General features: G+C 48.7%; 1 long non-coding RNA gene across 1 annotated transcript; it reads left to right on the forward strand.

The window, feature by feature from the left end:
• The first annotated feature begins 217 nt into the window (after window positions 1–217).
• On the forward strand, window positions 218–21469 carry LOC309653610. The gene is made up of 3 exons (XR_014259274.1): window positions 218–249; window positions 3249–3288; window positions 21441–21469. It is a non-coding gene; the product is annotated as an uncharacterized lncRNA (long non-coding RNA).
• The last annotated feature ends 145 nt before the right edge of the window (window positions 21470–21614 follow it).

Consider the following 21614-nt stretch of genomic DNA (forward strand, 5'->3'; position numbering starts at 1 on the left):
ATGACATCTGTTTAGATAGTGGAATACTGTGCCCTGGGATCCTGACTGAGCCTTGGCTCTGGAACCCTGTGGACTGGGAACATGACTGAGGTTTTATTTTGGAACCCTGTAGCCTGGGAACATAACTGAGGATTGATTCTGGAACGCTATGGCCTGGGAACATGACCTCGGTGGATTCTGGAATCCTGTGGCCTGGGAACATGAGAACGGTTTGACTCTGGAACCCTGTGGCCTGGGAACATGTCTGAGGTTTGTTGGTGGAAACCTGTGGGCTGGCAACATGACTGAGGTTTGAGTCTGGAAGACTGTGGCCAGGGAACATGATATTGGGTTGATTCTGGAAACCTGTATCCTGGGAACAAGACTGAGGTTTGCTGGTGGAACCCTGTGGCCTCGGAACATGACATCGGTTGGATTTTGGAACCCTGTAGCCTGGGAACATGACTGAGGTTTGATTGTGGAACCCTGTTGCCTGGGAACATGACAGAGATTTGTTTCTGGAAGCCTGTTCCCTGAGAACATGACTGAGGTTTGATTCTGGACACCTGTGGCCTGGGAATATGTCTGAGGTTTGATTGTTGAAACCTTTGGCCTGCGAACATGACTGAGGTTTGATTCTGGATCCATGTGTCCTGGGAATATGACTGAGGTTTGATTCTGGAAACCTGTGGCCTGGGAAAATCACTTAGGATTCATTGTCGAAACATTTGGCCTGGGATCATGACTGAGGTTTGATGGTGGAAAACCCTGGCCTGGCAAAATGACTGAGGCTTGATTCTGGAACCCTATGGCCTGGGAACATGACTGAGGTTTGATGGCAGAAACCTGTGGACTGGCAACATGACTGAGGATTGACTGTGGAACCCTGTGTCCTGGAAACATGACTGTGGTCTGGTACTTGAAAACCATGGCCTGGGAACTTGACATTGGTTTGATTCTGGAACCCTGTGTCCTAGGAACATGATTGAGGTTTGATGGAGGAACCCTGTGTGCAGGGAACATGACTGAGGCTTGATGGTGGAACCCTGTGGCCTGGCAACAGGACTGAGGTTTGATGGTGGAACCCTGTTGCCTGGCAAGATGACTTAGGTTTGATTGTGGAACACTCTGGCCTGGGAACATGACTGAGGCTTTATGGTGAAACCGTGGCATGGCAATAGGACTGAGGTTTGATTGTGGATCCCTCTGGCCTGGGAATATGACTGAGCTTTAATTGTGGAACCTGTGGGCTGTGAACATGACTGGGATATATTTTTGAAACCTGTGACTAGGGAACATGACTGAGGTTTTATTCTGGAACCCTGTGTCCTGGGAATATGACTGAGGTTTGATTATGGAAACCATTGACCTGTGAACATGACTGATGTTAGATTGTGGAATACTGTGGCCTGGGAACATGACATCGGTTTGGATTCTGGTACCCTGTTGCCTGGGAATATGAAATCGGTTTGATTCTGGAAACCTGTGGCCTGGAAATATGACTGAGGTTTGATGGTGGTACCCTATGGCCTGGCAAGATGACTTAGGTTTGATTGTGGAACACTCAGGCCTGGGAACATGACTGAGGCTTGATGGTGGAACCCTGTGTCCTGGGAACATGAGAACGGTTTGATTCTGGAAACCTGTGGCCTTTGGAACATGTCTGCGGTTTGATGGTGGAAACCTGTGGCCTGGTAACATGACTGAGGTTTGAGTCTGGAAGACTGTGGCCAAGGAACATGATATCGGTTTGATTCTGGAACCCTGTGTCCTGGGAACAAGACTGAGGTTTGCTTCTGGACGCCTGTGGGCTGGGAACATGACATCGGTTGGATTCTGGAACCCTGTGGCCTGGGAACATGACTGAGGTTTGTTTCTGGAAGCCTGTTCCCTGGGAACATGACTGAGGTTTGATTCTGGAACCATGTGTCCTGGGAATATGACTGAGGTTTGATTCTGGAAACCATTGGCCTGGGAACATGACTGATGTTAGATTGTGGAATCCTGTGGCCTGGGAACATGACATTGGTTTGGATTTTGGTACCCTGTTGCCTGGGAACATGAAATCGTTTTGATTCTGGAAACCCGTGGCCTGGGAATATGACTGAGGTTTGACCGTGGTACCCTATGTCCTGGCAACAAGACTGATGTTTGATTCTGGAAGACTGTGGCCAGGGAATATGATATCGGGTTGATTCTGGAACCCTGTGTCCGGGGAACAAGACTGAGGTTTGCTTCTGGAACCCTGTTCCCTGGGAACATGACTGAGTTTTGATTCTGCACACCTGTGTCCTGGGAACATGACTGAGGTTTGATTCTGGAACCATGTGTCCTGGGAATATGACTGAGGTTTGATTCTGGAAACCTGTGGCCTTGGAAAATGACTGAGGTTTCATTGTGGAAACATGTGTCCTGGAATCATGTGTGTGGTTTGGTGGCGGAACACTCTGGCCTGGCAAAATGACTAAGGCTTCATTCTGGAACCCTGTGGCCTGAGAACTTGACTGAGGTTTGATTGCAGAAACCTGTGGACTGGCAACATGACTGAGGCTTCAATCTGGAACCCTGTCGCCTGGGAACATGAATGAGGTTTGATTGTGGAACCCTGTGGCCTGGGAACATGACAGAGATTTGATTCTGGACACCTGTGTCCTAGGAACAAGACTGAGGTTTGATTGTTGAAACCTGTGGCCTGCGAATATGACTGAGGTTTGATTCTGGAACCATGTGTCTTGGGAATATGACTGAGGTTTGATTCTGGAAACCATTGGCCTGGGAACATGACTGATGTTAGATTGTGGAATCCTGTGGCCTTGGAACATGACATCGGTTTGGATCCTGGTACCCTGTTGCCTGGGAACATGAAATCGGTTTGATTCTGGAAACCTGTGGCCTTGGTATATGACAGAGGTTTGATGGTGGTACCCTATGGCCTGGCAACAAGAGTGAGTTTTGATTCTGGATCCCTGTGGCCTGGGAACATGACTGAGGCGTGATTCTGGAAAACTGTGGCCTGGGAACATGACATCTGTTTAGATAGTGGAATACTGTGCCCTGGGAACCTGACTGAGCCTTGGTTCTGGAACACTGTGGACTGGGAACATGACGGAGGTTTTATTCTTGAACCCTGTAGCCTGGAACATAAGTGAGGATTGATTCTGTAACCCTGTGGTCTGGGAACATGACATCTTTGTATTCTGGAACGCTATGTCCTGGGAACATGAGAACGGTTTGATTCTGTAACCCTGTGGCCTGGGAACATGTATGAGGTTTGATGGTGGAAACCTGTGGCTTGGCAACATGACTGAGGTTTGATTCTGGAAGACTGTGGCCAGGGAATATGATATCGGGTTGATTCTGGAACCCTGTGTCCGGGGAACAAGACTGAGGTTTGCTTCTGGAACGCTGTTCCCTGGGAACATGACTGAGTTTTGATTCTGCACACCTGTGTCCTGGGAACATGACTGAGGTTTGATTGTTGAAACCTGTGGCCTGCGAACATGACTGAGGTTTGATTCTGGAACCATGTGTCCTGGGAATATGACTGAGGTTTGATTCTGGAAACCTGTGGCCTGGGAAAATGACTGAGGTTTCATTGTGGAAACATGTGTCCTGGAATCATGTGTGTGGTTTGATGGCGGAACACTCTGGCCTGGCAAAATGACTAAGGCTTGATTCTGGAACCCTGTGGCCTGAGAACTTGACTGAGGTTTGATTGCAGAAACCTGTGGACTGGCACCATGACTGAGGCTTGATTCTGGAACCCTGTCGCCTGGGAACATGAATGAGGTTTGATTGTGGAACCCTGTGGCCTGGGAACATGACAGAGATTTGATTCTGGACACCTGTGTCCTAGGAACAAGACTGAGGTTTGATTGTTGAAACCTGTGGCCTGCGAATATGACTGAGGTTTGATTCTGGAACCATGTGTCTTGGGAATATGACTGAGGTTTGATTCTGGAAACCATTGGCCTGGGAACATGACTGATGTTAGATTGTGGAATCCTGTGGCCTTGGAACATGACATGAGTTTGGATCCTGGTACCCTGTTGCCTGGGAACATGAAATCGGTTTGATTCTGGAAACCTGTGGCCTGGGTATATGACTGAGGTTTGATGGTGGTACCCTATGGCCTGGCAACAAGAGTGAGTTTTGATTCTGGATCCCTGTGGCCTGGGAACATGACTGAAGCGTGATTCTGGAAAACTGTGGCCTGGAAACATGACATCTGTTTAGATAGTGGAATACTGTGCCCTGGGATCCTGACTGAGCCTTGGTTCTGGAACCCTGTGGACTGGGAACATGACTGAGGTTTTATTTTGGAACCCTGTAGCCTGGGAACATAACTGAGGATTGATTCTGGAACGCTATGGCCTGGGAACATGACCTCGGTGGATTCTGGAATCCTGTGGCCTGGGAACATGAGAACGGTTTGACTCTGGAACCCTGTGGCCTGGGAACATGTCTGAGGTTTGTTGGTGGAAACCTGTGGGCTGGCAACATGACTGACGTTTGATCCTGGAAGACTCTTGCCACGGAACATGATATCGGGTTGATTGTGGAAACCTGTGTCCTGGGAACAAGACTGAGGTTTCCTTCTGGAACCCTGTGGCCTGGGAACATGACTGAGGTTTCTTTCTGGATGCCTGTTCCCTGGGAACATGACTGAGGTTTGATTCTGGACACCTGTCTCTTGGGAGCATGACTGAGGTCTGATTTTTGAAACCTATGGCCTGGGAACATGACTGAGGTTTGATTCTGGAACCATGTGCACTGGGAATATGACTGAAATTTGATTATGGAAACCATTGGCCTGGGAACATGACTGATGTTAGATTGTGGAATCCTGTGGCCTGGGAACATGACATCGGTTTGGATTTTGGTACCCTGTTGCCTGGGAACATGAAATCGTTTTGATTCTGGAAACCCGTGGCCTGGGAATATGACTGAGGTTTGACCGTGGTACCCTATGTCCTGGCAACAAGACTGAGGTTTGATTCTGGAAGACTGTGGCCAGGGAATATGATATCGGGTTGATTCTGGAACCCTGTGTCCGGGGAACAAGACTGAGGTTTGCTGGTGGAACCCTGTGGCCTCGGAACATGACATCGGTTGGATTTTGGAACCCTGTAGCCTGGGAACATGACTGAGGTTTGATTGTGGAACCCTGTTGCCTGGGAACATGACAGAGATTTGTTTCTGAAAGCCTGTTCCCTGAGAACATGACTGAGGTTTGATTCTGGACACCTGTGGCCTGGGAATATGTCTGAGGTTTGATTGTTGAAACCTTTGGCCTGCGAACATGACTGAGGTTTGATTCTGGATCCATGTGTCCTGGGAATATGACTGAGGTTTGATTCTGGAAACCTGTGGCCTGGGAAAATCACTTAGGATTCATTGTCGAAACATTTGGCCTGGGATCATGACTGAGGTTTGATGGTGGAAAACCCTGGCCTGGCAAAATGACTGAGGCTTGATTCTGGAACCCTATGGCCTGGGAACATGACTGAGGTTTGATGGCAGAAACCTGTGGACTGGCAACATGACTGAGGATTGACTGTGGAACCCTGTGTCCTGGAAACATGACTGTGGTCTGGTACTTGAAAACCATGGCCTGGGAACTTGACATTGGTTTGATTCTGGAACCCTGTGTCCTAGGAACATGATTGAGGTTTGATGGAGGAACCCTGTGTGCAGGGAACATGACTGAGGCTTGATGGTGGAACCCTGTGGCCTGGCAACAGGACTGAGGTTTGATGGTGGAACCCTGTTGCCTGGCAAGATGACTTAGGTTTGATTGTGGAACACTCTGGCCTGGGAACATGACTGAGGCTTTATGGTGAAACCGTGGCATGGCAATAGGACTGAGGTTTGATTGTGGATCCCTCTGGCCTGGGAATATGACTGAGCTTTAATTGTGGAACCTGTGGGCTGTGAACATGACTGGGATATATTTTTGAAACCTGTGTCTAGGGAACATGACTGAGGTTTTATTCTGGAACCCTGTGTCCTGGGAATATGACTGAGGTTTGATTATGGAAACCATTGACCTGTGAACATGACTGATGTTAGATTGTGGAATACTGTGGCCTGGGAACATGACATCGGTTTGGATTCTGGTACCCTGTTGCCTGGGAATATGAAATCGGTTTGATTCTGGAAACCTGTGGCCTGGAAATATGACTGAGGTTTGATGGTGGTACCCTATGGCCTGGCAAGATGACTTAGGTTTGATTGTGGAACACTCAGGCCTGGGAACATGACTGAGGCTTGATGGTGGAACCCTGTGTCCTGGGAACATAACGGTTTGATTCTGGAAACCTGTGGCCTTTGGAATATGTCTGCGGTTTGATGGTGGAAACCTGTGGCCTGGTAAGATGACTGAGGTTTGAGTCTGGAAGACTGTGGCCAAGGAACATGATATCGGTTTGATTCTGGAACCCTGTGTCCTGGGAACAAGACTGAGGTTTGCTTCTGGACGCCTGTGGGCTGGGAACATGACATCGGTTGGATTCTGGAACCCTGTGGCCTGGGAACATGACTGAGGTTTGTTTCTGGAAGCCTGTTCCCTGGGAACATGACTGAGGTTTGATTCTGGAACCATGTGTCCTGGGAATATGACTGAGGTTTGATTCTGGAAACCATTGGCCTGGGAACATGACTGATGTTAGATTGTGGAATCCTGTGGCCTGGGAACATGACATCGGTGGATTCTGGAACCCTGTGGCCTGGAAACATGAGAACGGTTTGATTCTTTAACCCTGTGGCCTGGGAACATGTCTGAGGTTTGATGGTGGAAACTTGTGGCCTGGCAACATGACTGACGTTTGATCCTGGAAGACTCTTGCCACGGAACATGATATCGGGTTGATTGTGGAAACCTGTGTCCTGGGAACAAGACTGAGGTTTGCTTCTGGAACCCTGTGGCCTGGGAACATGACTGAGGTTTCTTTCTGGATGCCTGTTCCCTGGGAACATGACTGAGGTTTGATTCTGGACACCTGTCTCTTGGCAGCATGACTGAGGTCTGATTTTTGAAACCTATGGCCTGGGAACATGACTGAGGTTTGATTCTGGAACCATGTGCCCTGGGAATATGACTGAAATTTGATTATGGAAACCATTGGCCTGGGAACATGACTGATGTTAGATTGTGGAATCCTGTGGCCTGGGAACATGACATTGGTTTGGATTTTGGTACCCTGTTGCCTGGGAACATGAAATCGTTTTGATTCTGGAAACCCGTGGCCTGGGAATATGACTGAGGTTTGACCGTGGTAACCTATGTCCTGGCAACAAGACTGAGGTTTGATTCTGGAAGACTGTGGCCAGGGAATATGATATCGGGTTGATTCTGGAACCCTGTGTCCGGGGAACAAGACTGAGGTTTGCTTCTGGAACGCTGTTCCCTGGGAACATGATTGAGTTTTGATTCTGCACACCTGTGTCCTGGGAACATGACTGAGGTTTGATTGTTGAAACCTGTGGCCTGCGAACATGACTGAGGTTTGATTCTGGAACCATGTGTCCTGGGAATATGACTGAGGTTTGATTCTGGAAACCTGTGGCCTGGGAAAATGACTGAGGTTTCATTGTGGAAACATGTGTCCTGGAATCATGTGTGTGGTTTGATGGCAGAACACTCTGGCCTGGCAAAATGACTAAGGCTTGATTCTGGAACCCTGTGGCCTGAGAACTTGACTGAGGTTTGATTGCAGAAACCTGTGGACTGGCACCATGACTGAGGCTTGATTCTGGAACCCTGTCGCCTGGGAACATGAATGAGGTTTGATTGTGGAACCCTGTGGCCTGGGAACATGACAGAGATTTGATTCTGGACACCTGTGTCCTAGGAACAAGACTGAGGTTTGATTGTTGAAACCTGTGGCCTGCGAATATGACTGAGGTTTGATTCTGGAACCATGTGTCTTGGGAATATGACTGAGGTTTGATTCTGGAAACCATTGGCCTGGGAACATGACTGATGTTAGATTGTGGAATCCTGTGGCCTTGGAACATGACATCGGTTTGGATCCTGGTACCCTGTTGCCTGGGAACATGAAATCGGTTTGATTCTGGAAACCTGTGGCCTGGGTATATGACTGAGGTTTGATGGTGGTACCCTATGGCCTGGCAACAAGAGTGAGTTTTGATTCTGGATCCCTGTGGCCTGGGAACATGACTGAAGCGTGATTCTGGAAAACTGTGGCCTGGAAACATGACATCTGTTTAGATAGTGGAATACTGTGCCCTGGGATCCTGACTGAGCCTTGGTTCTGGAACCCTGTGGACTGGGAACATGACTGAGGTTTTATTTTGGAACCCTGTAGCCTGGGAACATAACTGAGGATTGATTCTGGAACGCTATGGCCTGGGAACATGACCTCGGTGGATTCTGGAATCCTGTGGCCTGGGAACATGAGAACGGTTTGACTCTGGAACCCTGTGGCCTGGGAACATGTCTGAGGTTTGTTGGTGGAAACCTGTGGGCTGGCAACATGACTGACGTTTGATCCTGGAAGACTCTTGCCACGGAACATGATATCGGGTTGATTGTGGAAACCTGTGTCCTGGGAACAAGACTGAGGTTTGCTTCTGGAACCCTGTGGCCTGGGAACATGACTGAGGTTTCTTTCTGGATGCCTGTTCCCTGGGAACATGACTGAGGTTTGATTCTGGACACCTGTCTCTTGGGAGCATGACTGAGGTCTGATTTTTGAAACCTATGGCCTGGGAACATGACTGAGGTTTGATTCTGGAACCATGTGCACTGGGAATATGACTGAAATTTGATTATGGAAACCATTGGCCTGGGAACATGACTGATGTTAGATTGTGGAATCCTGTGGCCTGGGAACATGACATCGGTTTGGATTTTGGTACCCTGTTGCCTGGGAACATGAAATCGTTTTGATTCTGGAAACCCGTGGCCTGGGAATATGACTGAGGTTTGACCGTGGTACCCTATGTCCTGGCAACAAGACTGAGGTTTGATTCTGGAAGACTGTGGCCAGGGAATATGATATCGGGTTGATTCTGGAACCCTGTGTCCGGGGAACAAGACTGAGGTTTGCTTCTGGAACGCTGTTCCCTGGGAACATGACTGAGTTTTGATTCTGCACACCTGTGTCCTGGGAACATGACTGAGGTTTGATTGTTGAAACCTGTGGCCTGCGAACATGACTGAGGTTTGATTCTGGAACCATGTGTCCTGGGAATATGACTGAGGTTTGATTCTGGAAACCTGTGGCCTGGGAAAATGACTGAGGTTTCATTGTGGAAACGTGTGTCCTGGAATCATGTGTGTGGTTTGATGGCGGAACACTCTGGCCTGGCAAAATGACTAAGGCTTGATTCTGGAACCCTGTGGCCTGAGAACTTGACTGAGGTTTGATTGCAGAAACCTGTGGACTGGCACCATGACTGAGGCTTGATTCTGGAACCCTGTCGCCTGGGAACATGAATGAGGTTTGATTGTGGAACCCTGTGGCCTGGGAACATGACAGAGATTTGATTCTGGACACCTGTGTCCTAGGAACAAGACTGAGGTTTGATTGTTGAAACCTGTGGCCTGCGAATATGACTGAGGTTTGATTCTGGAACCATGTGTCTTGGGAATATGACTGAGGTTTGATTCTGGAAACCATTGGCCTGGGAACATGACTGATGTTAGATTGTGGAATCCTGTGGCCTTGGAACATGACATCAGTTTGGATCCTGGTACCCTGTTGCCTGGGAACATGAAATCGGTTTGATTCTGGAAACCTGTGGCCTGGGTATATGACTGAGGTTTGATGGTGGTACCCTATGGCCTGGCAACAAGAGTGAGTTTTGATTCTGGATCCCTGTGGCCTGGGAACATGACTGAGGCGTGATTCTGGAAAACTGTGGCCTGGAAACATGACATCTGTTTAGATAGTGGAATACTGTGCCCTGGGATCCTGACTGAGCCTTGGCTCTGGAACCCTGTGGACTGGGAACATGACTGAGGTTTTATTTTGGAACCCTGTAGCCTGGGAACATAACTGAGGATTGATTCTGGAACGCTATGGCCTGGGAACATGACCTCGGTGGATTCTGGAATCCTGTGGCCTGGGAACATGAGAACGGTTTGACTCTGGAACCCTGTGGCCTGGGAACATGTCTGAGGTTTGTTGGTGGAAACCTGTGGGCTGGCAACATGACTGAGGTTTGAGTCTGGAAGACTGTGGCCAGGGAACATGATATTGGGTTGATTCTGGAAACCTGTATCCTGGGAACAAGACTGAGGTTTGCTGGTGGAACCCTGTGGCCTCGGAACATGACATCGGTTGGATTTTGGAACCCTGTAGCCTGGGAACATGACTGAGGTTTGATTGTGGAACCCTGTTGCCTGGGAACATGACAGAGATTTGTTTCTGGAAGCCTGTTCCCTGAGAACATGACTGAGGTTTGATTCTGGACACCTGTGGCCTGGGAATATGTCTGAGGTTTGATTGTTGAAACCTTTGGCCTGCGAACATGACTGAGGTTTGATTCTGGATCCATGTGTCCTGGGAATATGACTGAGGTTTGATTCTGGAAACCTGTGGCCTGGGAAAATCACTTAGGATTCATTGTCGAAACATTTGGCCTGGGATCATGACTGAGGTTTGATGGTGGAAAACCCTGGCCTGGCAAAATGACTGAGGCTTGATTCTGGAACCCTATGGCCTGGGAACATGACTGAGGTTTGATGGCAGAAACCTGTGGACTGGCAACATGACTGAGGATTGACTGTGGAACCCTGTGTCCTGGAAACATGACTGTGGTCTGGTACTTGAAAACCATGGCCTGGGAACTTGACATTGGTTTGATTCTGGAACCCTGTGTCCTAGGAACATGATTGAGGTTTGATGGAGGAACCCTGTGTGCAGGGAACATGACTGAGGCTTGATGGTGGAACCCTGTGGCCTGGCAACAGGACTGAGGTTTGATGGTGGAACCCTGTTGCCTGGCAAGATGACTTAGGTTTGATTGTGGAACACTCTGGCCTGGGAACATGACTGAGGCTTTATGGTGAAACCGTGGCATGGCAATAGGACTGAGGTTTGATTGTGGATCCCTCTGGCCTGGGAATATGACTGAGCTTTAATTGTGGAACCTGTGGGCTGTGAACATGACTGGGATATATTTTTGAAACCTGTGTCTAGGGAACATGACTGAGGTTTTATTCTGGAACCCTGTGTCCTGGGAATATGACTGAGGTTTGATTATGGAAACCATTGACCTGTGAACATGACTGATGTTAGATTGTGGAATACTGTGGCCTGGGAACATGACATCGGTTTGGATTCTGGTACCCTGTTGCCTGGGAATATGAAATCGGTTTGATTCTGGAAACCTGTGGCCTGGAAATATGACTGAGGTTTGATGGTGGTACCCTATGGCCTGGCAAGATGACTTAGGTTTGATTGTGGAACACTCAGGCCTGGGAACATGACTGAGGCTTGATGGTGGAACCCTGTGTCCTGGGAACATAACGGTTTGATTCTGGAAACCTGTGGCCTTTGGAATATGTCTGCGGTTTGATGGTGGAAACCTGTGGCCTGGTAAGATGACTGAGGTTTGAGTCTGGAAGACTGTGGCCAAGGAACATGATATCGGTTTGATTCTGGAACCCTGTGTCCTGGGAACAAGACTGAGGTTTGCTTCTGGACGCCTGTGGGCTGGGAACATGACATCGGTTGGATTCTGGAACCCTGTGGCCTGGGAACATGACTGAGGTTTGTTTCTGGAAGCCTGTTCCCTGGGAACATGACTGAGGTTTGATTCTGGAACCATGTGTCCTGGGAATATGACTGAGGTTTGATTCTGGAAACCATTGGCCTGGGAACATGACTGATGTTAGATTGTGGAATCCTGTGGCCTGGGAACATGACATCGGTGGATTCTGGAACCCTGTGGCCTGGAAACATGAGAACGGTTTGATTCTTTAACCCTGTGGCCTGGGAACATGTCTGAGGTTTGATGGTGGAAACTTGTGGCCTGGCAACATGACTGACGTTTGATCCTGGAAGACTCTTGCCACGGAACATGATATCGGGTTGATTGTGGAAACCTGTGTCCTGGGAACAAGACTGAGGTTTGCTTCTGGAACCCTGTGGCCTGGGAACATGACTGAGGTTTCTTTCTGGATGCCTGTTCCCTGGGAACATGACTGAGGTTTGATTCTGGACACCTGTCTCTTGGCAGCATGACTGAGGTCTGATTTTTGAAACCTATGGCCTGGGAACATGACTGAGGTTTGATTCTGGAACCATGTGCCCTGGGAATATGACTGAAATTTGATTATGGAAACCATTGGCCTGGGAACATGACTGATGTTAGATTGTGGAATCCTGTGGCCTGGGAACATGACATTGGTTTGGATTTTGGTACCCTGTTGCCTGGGAACATGAAATCGTTTTGATTCTGGAAACCCGTGGCCTGGGAATATGACTGAGGTTTGACCGTGGTAACCTATGTCCTGGCAACAAGACTGAGGTTTGATTCTGGAAGACTGTGGCCAGGGAATATGATATCGGGTTGATTCTGGAACCCTGTGTCCGGGGAACAAGACTGAGGTTTGCTTCTGGAACGCTGTTCCCTGGGAACATGATTGAGTTTTGATTCTGCACACCTGTGTCCTGGGAACATGACTGAGGTTTGATTGTTGAAACCTGTGGCCTGCGAACATGACTGAGGTTTGATTCTGGAACCATGTGTCCTGGGAATATGACTGAGGTTTGATTCTGGAAACCTGTGGCCTGGGAAAATGACTGAGGTTTCATTGTGGAAACATGTGTCCTGGAATCATGTGTGTGGTTTGATGGCAGAACACTCTGGCCTGGCAAAATGACTAAGGCTTGATTCTGGAACCCTGTGGCCTGAGAACTTGACTGAGGTTTGATTGCAGAAACCTGTGGACTGGCACCATGACTGAGGCTTGATTCTGGAACCCTGTCGCCTGGGAACATGAATGAGGTTTGATTGTGGAACCCTGTGGCCTGGGAACATGACAGAGATTTGATTCTGGACACCTGTGTCCTAGGAACAAGACTGAGGTTTGATTGTTGAAACCTGTGGCCTGCGAATATGACTGAGGTTTGATTCTGGAACCATGTGTCTTGGGAATATGACTGAGGTTTGATTCTGGAAACCATTGGCCTGGGAACATGACTGATGTTAGATTGTGGAATCCTGTGGCCTTGGAACATGACATCGGTTTGGATCCTGGTACCCTGTTGCCTGGGAACATGAAATCGGTTTGATTCTGGAAACCTGTGGCCTGGGTATATGACTGAGGTTTGATGGTGGTACCCTATGGCCTGGCAACAAGAGTGAGTTTTGATTCTGGATCCCTGTGGCCTGGGAACATGACTGAAGCGTGATTCTGGAAAACTGTGGCCTGGAAACATGACATCTGTTTAGATAGTGGAATACTGTGCCCTGGGATCCTGACTGAGCCTTGGTTCTGGAACCCTGTGGACTGGGAACATGACTGAGGTTTTATTTTGGAACCCTGTAGCCTGGGAACATAACTGAGGATTGATTCTGGAACGCTATGGCCTGGGAACATGACCTCGGTGGATTCTGGAATCCTGTGGCCTGGGAACATGAGAACGGTTTGACTCTGGAACCCTGTGGCCTGGGAACATGTCTGAGGTTTGTTGGTGGAAACCTGTGGGCTGGCAACATGACTGACGTTTGATCCTGGAAGACTCTTGCCACGGAACATGATATCGGGTTGATTGTGGAAACCTGTGTCCTGGGAACAAGACTGAGGTTTGCTTCTGGAACCCTGTGGCCTGGGAACATGACTGAGGTTTCTTTCTGGATGCCTGTTCCCTGGGAACATGACTGAGGTTTGATTCTGGACACCTGTCTCTTGGGAGCATGACTGAGGTCTGATTTTTGAAACCTATGGCCTGGGAACATGACTGAGGTTTGATTCTGGAACCATGTGCACTGGGAATATGACTGAAATTTGATTATGGAAACCATTGGCCTGGGAACATGACTGATGTTAGATTGTGGAATCCTGTGGCCTGGGAACATGACATCGGTTTGGATTTTGGTACCCTGTTGCCTGGGAACATGAAATCGTTTTGATTCTGGAAACCCGTGGCCTGGGAATATGACTGAGGTTTGACCGTGGTACCCTATGTCCTGGCAACAAGACTGAGGTTTGATTCTGGAAGACTGTGGCCAGGGAATATGATATCGGGTTGATTCTGGAACCCTGTGTCCGGGGAACAAGACTGAGGTTTGCTGGTGGAACCCTGTGGCCTCGGAACATGACATCGGTTGGATTTTGGAACCCTGTAGCCTGGGAACATGACTGAGGTTTGATTGTGGAACCCTGTTGCCTGGGAACATGACAGAGATTTGTTTCTGAAAGCCTGTTCCCTGAGAACATGACTGAGGTTTGATTCTGGACACCTGTGGCCTGGGAATATGTCTGAGGTTTGATTGTTGAAACCTTTGGCCTGCGAACATGACTGAGGTTTGATTCTGGATCCATGTGTCCTGGGAATATGACTGAGGTTTGATTCTGGAAACCTGTGGCCTGGGAAAATCACTTAGGATTCATTGTCGAAACATTTGGCCTGGGATCATGACTGAGGTTTGATGGTGGAAAACCCTGGCCTGGCAAAATGACTGAGGCTTGATTCTGGAACCCTATGGCCTGGGAACATGACTGAGGTTTGATGGCAGAAACCTGTGGACTGGCAACATGACTGAGGATTGACTGTGGAACCCTGTGTCCTGGAAACATGACTGTGGTCTGGTACTTGAAAACCATGGCCTGGGAACTTGACATTGGTTTGATTCTGGAACCCTGTGTCCTAGGAACATGATTGAGGTTTGATGGAGGAACCCTGTGTGCAGGGAACATGACTGAGGCTTGATGGTGGAACCCTGTGGCCTGGCAACAGGACTGAGGTTTGATGGTGGAACCCTGTTGCCTGGCAACAGGACTGAGGTTTGATTGTGGAACACTCTGGCCTGGGAACATGACTGAGGCTTTATGGTGAAACCGTGGCATGGCAATAGGACTGAGGTTTGATTGTGGATCCCTCTGGCCTGGGAATATGACTGAGCTTTAATTGTGGAACCTGTGGGCTGTGAACATGACTGGGATATATTTTTGAAACCTGTGTCTAGGGAACATGACTGAGGTTTTATTCTGGAACCCTGTGTCCTGGGAATATGACTGAGGTTTGATTATGGAAACCATTGACCTGTGAACATGACTGATGTTAGATTGTGGAATACTGTGGCCTGGGAACATGACATCGGTTTGGATTCTGGTACCCTGTTGCCTGGGAATATGAAATCGGTTTGATTCTGGAAACCTGTGGCCTGGAAATATGACTGAGGTTTGATGGTGGTACCCTATGGCCTGGCAAGATGACTTAGGTTTGATTGTGGAACACTCAGGCCTGGGAACATGACTGAGGCTTGATGGTGGAACCCTGTGTCCTGGGAACATAACGGTTTGATTCTGGAAACCTGTGGCCTTTGGAATATGTCTGCGGTTTGATGGTGGAAACCTGTGGCCTGGTAAGATGACTGAGGTTTGAGTCTGGAAGACTGTGGCCAAGGAACATGATATCGGTTTGATTCTGGAACCCTGTGTCCTGGGAACAAGACTGAGGTTTGCTTCTGGACGCCTGTGGGCTGGGAACATGACATCGGTTGGATTCTGGAACCCTGTGGCCTGGGAACATGACTGAGGTTTGTTTCTGGAAGCCTGTTCCCTGGGAACATGACTGAGGTTTGATTCTGGAACCATGTGTCCTGGGAATATGACTGAGGTTTGATTCTGGAAACCATTGGCCTGGGAACATGACTGATGTTAGATTGTGGAATCCTGTGGCCTGGGAACATGACATCGGTGGATTCTGGAACCCTGTGGCCTGGAAACATGAGAACGGTTTGATTCTTTAACCCTGTGGCCTGGGAACATGTCTGAGGTTTGATGGTGGAAACTTGTGGCCTGGCAACATGACTGACGTTTGATCCTGGAAGACTCTTGCCACGGAACATGATATCGGGTTGATTGTGGAAACCTGTGTCCTGGGAACAAGACTGAGGTTTGCTTCTGGAACCCTGTGGCCTGGGAACATGACTGAGGTTTCTTTCTGGATGCCTGTTCCCTGGGAACATGACTGAGGTTTGATTCTGGACACCTGTCTCTTGGCAGCATGACTGAGGTCTGATTTTTGAAACCTATGGCCTGGGAACATGACTGAGGTTTGATTCTGGAACCATGTGCAATGGGAATATGACTGAAATTTGATTATGGAAACCATTGGCCTGGGAACATGACTGATGTTAGATTGTGGAATCCTGTGGCCTGGGAACATGACATTGGTTTGGATTTTGGTACCCTGTTGCCTGGGAACATGAAATTGTTTTGATTCTGGAAACCCGTGGCCTGGGAATATGACTGAGGTTTGACCGTGGTAACCTATGTCCTGGCAACAAGACTGAGGTTTGATTCTGGAAGACTGTGGCCAGGGAATATGATATCGGGTTGATTCTGGAACCCTGTGTCCGGGGAACAAGACTGAGGTTTGCTTCTGGAACGCTGTTCCCTGGGAATATGATTGAGTTTTGATTCTGCACACCTGTGTCCTGGGAACATGACTGAGGTTTGATTGTTGAAACCTGTGGCCTGCGAACATGACTGAGGTTTGATTCTGGAACCATGTGTCCTGGGAATATGACTGAGGTTTGATTCTGGAAACCTGTGGCCTGGGAAAATGACTGAGGTTTCATTGTGGAAACATGTGTCCTGGAATCATGTGTGTGGTTTGATGGCAGAACACTCTGGCCTGGCAAAATGACTAAGGCTTGATTCTGGAACCCTGTGGCCTGAGAACTTGACTGAGGTTTGATTGCAGAAACCTGTGGACTGGCACCATGACTGAGGCTTGATTCTGGAACCCTGTCGCCTGGGAACATGAATGAGGTTTGATTGTGGAACCCTGTGGCCTGGGAACATGACAGAGATTTGATTCTGGACACCTGTGTCCTAGGAACAAGACTGAGGTTTGATTGTTGAAACCTGTGGCCTGCGAATATGACTGAGGTTTGATTCTGGAACCATGTGTCTTGGGAATATGACTGAGGTTTGATTCTGGAAACCATTGGCCTGGGAACATGACTGATGTTAGATTGTGGAATCCTGTGGCCTTGGAACATGACATCGGTTTGGATCCTGGTACCCTGTTGCCTGGGAACATGAAATCGGTTTGATTCTGGAAACCTGTGGCCTGGGTATATGACTGAGGTTTGATGGTGGTACCCTATGGCCTGGCAACAAGAGTGAGTTTTGATTCTGGATCCCTGTGGCCTGGGAACATGACTGAAGCGTGATTCTGGAAAACTGTGGCCTGGAAACATGACATCTGTTTAGATAGTGGAATACTGTGCCCTGGGATCCTGACTGAGCCTTGGTTCTGGAACCCTGTGGACTGGGAACATGACTGAGGTTTTATTTTGGAACCCTGTAGCCTGGGAACATAACTGAGGATTGATTCTGGAACGCTATGGCCTGGGAACATGACCTCGGTGGATTCTGGAATCCTGTGGCCTGGGAACATGAGAACGGTTTGACTCTGGAACCCTGTGGCCTGGGAACATGTCTGAGGTTTGTTGGTGGAAACCTGTGGGCTGGCAACATGACTGACGTTTGATCCTGGAAGACTCTTGCCACGGAACATGATATCGGGTTGATTGTGGAAACCTGTGTCCTGGGAACAAGACTGAGGTTTGCTTCTGGAACCCTGTGGCCTGGGAACATGACTGAGGTTTCTTTCTGGATGCCTGTTCCCTGGGAACATGACTGAGGTTTGATTCTGGACACCTGTCTCTTGGGAGCATGACTGAGGTCTGATTTTTGAAACCTATGGCCTGGGAACATGACTGAGGTTTGATTCTGGAACCATGTGCACTGGGAATATGACTGAAATTTGATTATGGAAACCATTGGCCTGGGAACATGACTGATGTTAGATTGTGGAATCCTGTGGCCTGGGAACATGACATCGGTTTGGATTTTGGTACCCTGTTGCCTGGGAACATGAAATCGTTTTGATTCTGGAAACCCGTGGCCTGGGAATATGACTGAGGTTTGACCGTGGTACCCTATGTCCTGGCAACAAGACTGAGGTTTGATTCTGGAAGACTGTGGCCAGGGAATATGATATCGGGTTGATTCTGGAACCCTGTGTCCGGGGAACAAGACTGAGGTTTGCTTCTGGAACGCTGTTCCCTGGGAACATGACTGAGTTTTGATTCTGCACACCTGTGTCCTGGGAACATGACTGAGGTTTGATTGTTGAAACCTGTGGCCTGCGAACATGACTGAGGTTTGATTCTGGAACCATGTGTCCTGGGAATATGACTGAGGTTTGATTCTGGAAACCTGTGGCCTGGGAAAATGACTGAGGTTTCATTGTGGAAACATGTGTCCTGGAATCATGTGTGTGGTTTGATGGCGGAACACTCTGGCCTGGCAAAATGACTAAGGCTTGATTCTGGAACCCTGTGGCCTGAGAACTTGACTGAGGTTTGATTGCAGAAACCTGTGGACTGGCACCATGACTGAGGCTTGATTCTGGAACCCTGTCGCCTGGGAACATGAATGAGGTTTGATTGTGGAACCCTGTGGCCTGGGAACATGACAGAGATTTGATTCTGGACACCTGTGTCCTAGGAACAAGACTGAGGTTTGATTGTTGAAACCTGTGGCCTGCGAATATGACTGAGGTTTGATTCTGGAACCATGTGTCTTGGGAATATGACTGAGGTTTGATTCTGGAAACCATTGGCCTGGGAACATGACTGATGTTAGATTGTGGAATCCTGTGGCCTTGGAACATGACATCAGTTTGGATCCTGGTACCCTGTTGCCTGGGAACATGAAATCGGTTTGATTCTGGAAACCTGTGGCCTGGGTATATGACTGAGGTTTGATGGTGGTACCCTATGGCCTGGCAACAAGAGTGAGTTTTGATTCTGGATCCCTGTGGCCTGGGAACATGACTGAGGCGTGATTCTGGAAAACTGTGGCCTGGAAACATGACATCTGTTTAGATAGTGGAATACTGTGCCCTGGGATCCTGACTGAGCCTTGGCTCTGGAACCCTGTGGACTGGGAACATGACTGAGGTTTTATTTTGGAACCCTGTAGCCTGGGAACATAACTGAGGATTGATTCTGGAACGCTATGGCCTGGGAACATGACCTCGGTGGATTCTGGAATCCTGTGGCCTGGGAACATGAGAACGGTTTGACTCTGGAACCCTGTGGCCTGGGAACATGTCTGAGGTTTGTTGGTGGAAACCTGTGGGCTGGCAACATGACTGAGGTTTGAGTCTGGAAGACTGTGGCCAGGGAACATGATATTGGGTTGATTCTGGAAACCTGTATCCTGGGAACAAGACTGAGGTTTGCTGGTGGAACCCTGTGGCCTCGGAACATGACATCGGTTGGATTTTGGAACCCTGTAGCCTGGGAACATGACTGAGGTTTGATTGTGGAACCCTGTTGCCTGGGAACATGACAGAGATTTGTTTCTGGAAGCCTGTTCCCTGAGAACATGACTGAGGTTTGATTCTGGACACCTGTGGCCTGGGAATATGTCTGAGGTTTGATTGTTGAAACCTTTGGCCTGCGAACATGACTGAGGTTTGATTCTGGATCCATGTGTCCTGGGAATATGACTGAGGTTTGATTCTGGAAACCTGTGGCCTGGGAAAATCACTTAGGATTCATTGTCGAAACATTTGGCCTGGGATCATGACTGAGGTTTGATGGTGGAAAACCCTGGCCTGGCAAAATGACTGAGGCTTGATTCTGGAACCCTATGGCCTGGGAACATGACTGAGGTTTGATGGCAGAAACCTGTGGACTGGCAACATGACTGAGGATTGACTGTGGAACCCTGTGTCCTGGAAACATGACTGTGGTCTGGTACTTGAAAACCATGGCCTGGGAACTTGACATTGGTTTGATTCTGGAACCCTGTGTCCTAGGAACATGATTGAGGTTTGATGGAGGAACCCTGTGTGCAGGGAACATGACTGAGGCTTGATGGTGGAACCCTGTGGCCTGGCAACAGGACTGAGGTTTGATGGTGGAACCCTGTTGCCTGGCAAGATGACTTAGGTTTGATTGTGGAACACTCTGGCCTGGGAACATGACTGAGGCTTTATGGTGAAACCGTGGCATGGCAATAGGACTGAGGTTTGATTGTGGATCCCTCTGGCCTGGGAATATGACTGAGCTTTAATTGTGGAACCTGTGGGCTGTGAACATGACTGGGATATATTTTTGAAACCTGTGACTAGGGAACATGACTGAGGTTTTATTCTGGAACCCTGTGTCCTGGGAATATGACTGAGGTTTGATTAAGGAAACCATTGACCTGTGAACATGACTGATGTTAGATTGTGGAATACTGTGGCCTGGGAACATGACATCGGTTTGGATTCTGGTACCCTGTTGCCTGGGAATATGAAATCGGTTTGATTCTGGAAACCTGTGGCCTGGAAATATGACTGAGGTTTGATGGTGGTACCCTATGGCCTGGCAAGATGACTTAGGTTTGATTGTGGAACACTCAGGCCTGGGAACATGACTGAGGCTTGATGGTGGAACCCTGTGTCCTGGGAACATGAGAACGGTTTGATTCTGGAAACCTGTGGCCTTTGGAACATGTCTGCGGTTTGATGGTGGAAACCTGTGGCCTGGTAACATGACTGAGGTTTGATTCTGGAAGACTGTGGCCAAGGAACATGATATCGGTTTGATTCTGGAACCCTGTGTCCTGGGAACAAGACTGAGGTTTGCTTCTGGACGCCTGTGGGCTGGGAACATGACATCGGTTGGATTCTGGAACCCTGTGGCCTGGGAATATGACTGAGGTTTGTTTCTGGAAGCCTGTTCCCTGGGAACATGACTGAGGTTTGATTCTGGAACCATGTGTCCTGGGAATATGACTGAGGTTTGATTCTGGAAACCATTGGCCTGGGAACATGACTGATGTTAGATTGTGGAATCCTGTGGCCTGGGAACATGACATCGGTAGATTCTGGAACCCTGTGGCCTGGAAACATGAGAACGGTTTGATTCTTTAACCCTGTGGCCTGGGAACATGTCTGAGGTTTGATGGTGGAAACTTGTGGCCTGGCAACATGACTGACGTTTGATCCTGGAAGACTCTTGCCACGGAACATGATATCGGGTTGATTGTGGAAACCTGTGTCCTGGGAACAAGACTGAGGTTTCCTTCTGGAACCCTGTGGCCTGGGAACATGACTGAGGTTTCTTTCTGGATGCCTGTTCCCTGGGAACATGACTGAGGTTTGATTCTGGACACCTGTCTCTTGGGAGCATGACTGAGGTCTGATTTTTGAAACCTATGGCCTGGGAACATGACTGAGGTTTGATTCTGGAACCCTGTTCCCTGGGAACATTACTGAGTTTTGATTCTGCACACCTGTGTCCTGGGAACATGACTGAGGTTTGATTGTTGAAACCTGTGGCCTGCGAACATGACTGAGGTTTGATTCTGGAACCATGTGTCCTGGGAATATGACTGAGGTTTGATTCTGGAA

Source organism: Balaenoptera physalus, assembly GCF_965194825.1.
Source record: "Balaenoptera physalus genome assembly, contig: HAP1_SCAFFOLD_677, whole genome shotgun sequence".
In the NCBI taxonomy this organism is placed as follows: domain Eukaryota; kingdom Metazoa; phylum Chordata; class Mammalia; order Artiodactyla; family Balaenopteridae; genus Balaenoptera; species Balaenoptera physalus.